We start from the raw sequence: 6,000 nt of genomic DNA, 5'->3' as shown, positions 1-6,000 counted from the left end.
ACGGCAGAATGCTTCCACCCTCAGCAACGGCTGTCCCGGCTGGAGCCAGGATGCTCTCCAGTGTGGTTCCTGCCAGTCAGGCTCGTTTTGGGGCCTGCACTCGCACACAGGGCAATGGTCCTGGGCCCAGCAACAACAGCCGAGCCAGGAGGTGTGTCTTCGGCCCCGGCCTCTTGCTCGCTCGGGTGGCCTTTAGGGAGGCCGTTCCCAGAGCTCTCAGCCACAGGACACAGTAGAGCGCGCCCTCTAACCCAGTGACCGCCGGGAGCTTAAGGCAGGGTATCTGCCCAGATTTCTGCCGTCGACGGAGGTGCCTGGAATTCAGGGCTTCATGCACCCGTGCCGAGGGAAGGCTAGCTTCGTGACACTAGAGCTGGTGCGAGAGGTGCCTCTGTGCGAAGCCGTTTCTCTCGCCCTGTGATTCAAGGGAATCGTTTCCTAGGCCCTCACGCAGACACACTGAAAGTGTTGCCACCCTCCACAACCGTGATGCTGTCTACAGCAGGGTCCCTCTCCACTGCTGTTAGCTAGTGTTTGGTCACTCTACAGCCTGGCTTCCCCGTGCTAGTGCTTAAGTACCTAGGTCTCCAGGCAGGTCCACGGGGAGAGAAGTGCTAACGTCCTCACACAAGAGGGGGGTCGAGAGAGCAGCCTTCCTTACAGGCCTGATTCTCGGTCAGAGTCACATTTAGGTTCCATCGCTCATGCTTTCACACAAACACCCCACAGGTGAAGTGCGCGCTCAGGAAGGGCGTTCGTGGCGGAGGCTCGGGGCCTCTAGCGTGTGGTTCCTTGGCGTTAGGCGGATGGCAGTACGGACTAAACACACACAGGGCCAGACGGCCTTGCCTCAAGAAAGAGGTGTAGCGTCCAGAGGCGCCTTGGGCCCCTGCTTCTTTCTCCCTTGGAATTCCGCTGGGACCCACTCCCCAGCTGGGCACACAAGCACGGTTGAACAGGTGGCCGCGCCCCGTGGAGAGGGGACGGGAGCTACAGCTGTGCTGGTTTCCACGCTGCTTTCTTCCAAGTCAGGGTTGAGCGGCGAGAGTTCCCGAGCCACGGGGAGCAGTGTGGATGCAGCAGCTCCGGGTAGCAAGAGCTGAGCCGAGAGATGCCTTCCGCAACGGCCTGTTTCTCACCTGGCTTTGGCGCATGGAACCCGTTCCCCAGGCTCTCGCCCCCGGACACCGTACACTGCCTCCTCCCGCAGAGAGGTCGGCGGCAGCTACAGCACGGATTCTCTACACTGTGTTTGCTTCCCGTTCGTCCGCTAGCAATGAGACTTGCATGCCAAACCGGGGCCGCAGGCCCGGCTTCACGAACGAAGCGGGGTCCGTGTTCTGCCTTCTGCCGCCGCCTGAGTCTCAGTCCGAAAATGGTCTCGGAATCGCTGGCAGCGCACGGCCGCAGGCACACGGCAGAATGCTTGTACCCTCAGCAACGGCTGTCCTGGCTGGAGCCAGGATGCTCTCCAGTGTGGTTCCTGCCAGTCAGTGGCTGGTTTTGCGGCCTGCACTCGCACACGGGGCAACGGTCCTGGCCCCAGCAACAAGAGCCGAGCCAAGAGGCGTGTCTTCAGCCCCGGGCTCTAGGTCGCTTGTTTGGGCTTTAGGGAGGCCGTTCCCGGAGCTCTCAGGCACAGGACACAGTAGAGCGCGCCCTCTACCCCAGTGACCGGCGGGAGCCTAAGGCACGGTATCTGCCCAGATTTCTGCCTTCGACGGTGGTGCCTGGAACTCAGGGCTCCACACACCCGTGCCGGGGGAAGGCTAGCTTCGTGACCCTAGAGCTGATGCGAGCGGTGCCTCTGCGCGAAGCCGTTTCTCTTGCCCTGTGATTCAAGGGAATCGTTTCCTGGGCCCTCACGCAGACACACTGAAAGTGTTGCCACCCTCCACAACCGTGATGCTGTCTACAGCAGGGTCCCTCTCCACTGCTGTTAGCTAGTGTTTGGTCACTCTACAGCCTGGCTTCCCCGTGCTAGTGCTTAAGTACCTAGGTCTCCAGGCAGGTCCACGGGGAGAGAAGTGCTAACGTCCTCACACAAGAGGGGGGTCGAGAGAGCAGCCTTCCTTACAGGCCTGATTCTCGGTCAGAGTCACATTTAGGTTCCATCGCTCATGCTTTCACACAAACACCCCACAGGTGAAGTGCGCGCTCAGGAAGGGCGTTCGTGGCGGAGGCTCGGGGCCTCTAGCGTGTGGTTCCTTGGCGTTAGGCGGATGGCAGTACGGACTAAACACCCACAGGGCCAGACGGCCTTGCCTCAAGAAAGAGGTGTAGCATCCAGAGGTGCCTTGGGCCCCTGCTCCTTTCTCCCTTGGAATTCCGCTGGGACCCACTCCCCAGCTGGGCACACAAGCACGGTTGAACAGGTGGCCGCGTCCCATGGAGAGGGGACGGGAGCTACAGCTGTGCTGGTTTCCACGCTGCTTTCTTCCAAGTCAGGGTTGAGCGGCGAGAGTTCCCGAGCCACGGGGAGCAGTGTGGATGCAGCAGCTCCGGGTAGCAAGAGCTGAGCCGAGAGATGCCTTCCGCAACGGCCTGTTTCTCACCTGGCTTTGGCGCATGGAACCCGTTCCCCAGGCTCTCGCCCCCGGACACCGTACACTGCCTCCTCCCGCAGAGAGGTCGGCGGAAGCTACAGCACGGATTCTCTACACTGTGTTTGCTTCCCGTTCGTCCAGTAGCAATCAGACTTGCATGCCAAACCGGGGCCGCAGGCCCGGCTTCACGAACGAAGCGGGGGTCCGTGTTCTGCCTTCTGCCGCCGCCTGAGTCTCAGTCCGAAAATGGTCTCGGAATCGCTGGCAGCGCACGGCCGCAGGCACACGGCAGAATGCTTGTACCCTCAGCAACGGCTGTCCTGGCTGGAGCCAGGATGCTCTCCAGTGTGGTTCCTGCCAGTCAGTGGCTGGTTTTGCGGCCTGCACTCACACACGGGGCAACGGTCCTGGCCCCAGCAACAAGAGCTGAGCCAAGAGGCGTGTCTTCAGCCCCGGGCTCTAGGTCGCTTGTTTGGGCTTTAGGGAGGCCGTTCCCGGAGCTCTCAGGCACAGGACACAGTAGAGCGCGCCCTCTAACCCAGTGACCGGCGGGAGCTTAAGGCACGGTATCTGCCCAGATTTCTGCCTTCGACGGTGGTGCCTGGAACTCAGGGCTCCACACACCCGTGCCGGGGGAAGGCTAGCTTCGTGACCCTAGAGCTGATGTGAGCGGTGCCTCTGCGTGAAGCCGTTTCTCTCGCCCTGTGATTCAAGGGAATCATTCCCTAGGCCCTCACGCAGACACACTGAAAGTGTTGCCACCCTCCGCAACCGTGATGCTGTCTACAGCACGGTCCCTCTCCACTGCTGGTAGCTAGTGTTCGGTCACTCTTCAGCCTGGTTTCTCCGTGCTAGTGCTTAGGTACCTAGGTCTCCAGGCAGGCCCCCAGGGGAGAGCAGTGCTAACCTCCTCACACAAGAGAGGGGTCGAGAGAGCAGCCTTCCTTACAGGCCTGTGTCTTGGTCAGAGTCACGTTTAGGTTCCATCGCTCATGCTTTCACACAAACACCCCACTGGTGAAGTGTGCGCTCAGGAAGGGCGTTCGTGGCGGAGGCTCGGGGTCTCTAGCGTTTGGTTCCTTGGCGTTAGGCGGATGGCAGTTCGGACTAAACGCACACAGGGCCAGACGGCCTGGCCTCAGGAAAGAGGTGTTGCGTCCAGAGGCGCCTTGGGCCCCTGCTTCTTTCTCCCTTGGAATTCCGCTGGGACTCACTCCCCAGCTGGGCACACAAGCACGGTTGAACAGGTGGCCGCGCCCCGTGGAGAGGGGACGGGAGCTACAGCTGTGCTGGTTTCCAGGCTGCTTTCTTCCAAGTCAGGGTTGAGCGGCGAGAGTTCCCGTGCCACGCGGAGCAGTGTAGAGGTAACAGCTCCGGGTAGCACGAGCTGAGCCGAGAAGTGTATATCCTTTACCTCTTTGGCTAGGTTTATTCTGAGGTATCTTATGGTTTTTGGTGCTATTGTAAATGGAATCATTTCTCAGATTTCTCTTACTACGGGTTGCATTGTTATTGTATAAGGAAGCGACTGATGTCTGTGCATTGATTTTGTATCCTGTCACATTACGCAATTGCTGTATGAGTTCCAGGAATTTGGGGGTGGGGTCTTTTGGATTTTCCACATAATGTATCATGTCACGTATGAAGAGAGAGAGTTTGACTTCTTTTTTGCCAATTTAATACTTTTCATTTTGTTGACTGATTGCTCTTGCTAGGACTTCTAGTACTATGTTGAACCATAGTGGCGAGAGTGGGCTTCCTTGTCGTGTTCCTGATCTTAAGAGAATGGCTCTCAGCTTTTCCCCATTGAGGTTGATATTTGCTGTGGATTTTTCTTAGATGGATTTTATGAACTTGAGGAATATTTCCTCTATCCCTATACTCTGAAGAGTTTTAATCAGGAAAGGATGTTGTATTTTGTCAAATGCTTTTTCTGTGTCAATTGAGAGGACCATATGGTTCTTCTCTCTCCTCTTATTAATGTATTCTACCACACTGATTGATTTATGAATGTTGAACCACCCTTGCCTCCCAGGGATAAATCCCACTTGATCGTTGTGGATGATCCTTTTAATGTATTGTAATCCTATTAGCTAGGATTTTGTTGAGAATTTTGGAATCCATATTCATCAGGGATATCAGTCTGAAATTCTCCTTTTTGATGGGGTCTTTGCCTGGTTTGTGGATTAAGGTAATGCTGGCCTCATAGAATGAGTCTGGAAGCTTTCCTTCTGTTTCTATTTTTTTGAAACAGCTTCAGGAGAATAGGTATTATTTCTTCTTTGAATGTTTGGTAGAATTCCCCAGGGAATCCATCAGGCCCTGAACTTTTTTGGGGGGGAGGTTTTTGATCACTGCTTCAATTTCGTTACTGGTTATTGGCCTATTCAGGTTGTCAATTTCTTCCTCTTCCAGTCTTGGCAGTTTATAGGTTTCCAGGAAGGCATCCATTTCTTCCAGATTGCATAATTTAGTGGCATATACTTGTTGATAATAATTCCTAATAATTGTTTTTATTTCCTTGGTATTAGTCATGATCTCTCCCCTTTCATTTGTAATTTTATTAATTTGGGTCCTTTCTCTTTTCTTTTGGATAAATCTGGCCAGTGGTTTATCAATCTTGTTAATTCTTTCAAAGAACCAGCTTCTAGTTTCATTGATCTGATCTGTGTTTCTGGTTTCTAATTCATTGTTCTCTGCTCTAATTTTAATTATTTCTCTTCTAACTCATGGCTTAGGCATCGTTGCTTTTTCTCCAGTTCTTTAAGGTGTAAAGTTGCTGAATTCGGGATTTTTCTTTTTCTTTTCTTTTCTTTTTTGTTTTTGAGTGAGGCTTGCATGGCTATGTATTTTCCCCTTAGGACCGCCTTTGCAGTATCCCATAGGTTTTGGACCAATGTGTTTTCGTTCTCATTGGTTTCCATGAATTGTTTAAGTTCTTCTTTGATTTTCTGGTCGACGCAAACATTCTTGAACAGAGTGGTCTTTAGCTTCGAAGTGTTTGAATTTCTGCCAAATTTTTTCTTCTGATTGAGTTCCAGTTTTAAAGCATTATGGTCTGAGAATATGCAGGGAATAATCTCAATCTTTTGGTATTGGTTGAGACCTGATTTGTGACCCAGTATGTGGTCTATTCTGGAGAAAGTTCCATGTGCGCTCGAGAAGCATGAGTATTCTGTTGTTTTAGAATGTTCTGTATATATCTATGAGGTCCATCTGGTCCAGTGTGTCATTCAAATCTCCTGTTTCTTTGTTGATTTTCTGCTTAGATGATCTGTCCATTCCTGAGAGTGGAGTATTGAGGTCTTCTACAATTAACATATTGTTATCAATATGACTCTTTATTTTGGTTAACATTTGGCTTATGTAGATGGCTGCTCTCATGTTGGGGACATAGATATTTACAATTGTTAGATCTTCTTGTTGGATAGGCCCTTTAAGAATGATATAGTGT

The sequence above is a fragment of the Eumetopias jubatus genome, unplaced genomic scaffold (assembly GCF_037043125.1).
Source record: "Eumetopias jubatus isolate StellerSeaLion01/CBP00866 unplaced genomic scaffold, mEumJub1_p1.0 scaffold_185, whole genome shotgun sequence".
Taxonomy (NCBI): Eukaryota; Metazoa; Chordata; class Mammalia; order Carnivora; family Otariidae; genus Eumetopias; species Eumetopias jubatus.
This window is presented reverse-complemented; position numbering follows the sequence as displayed.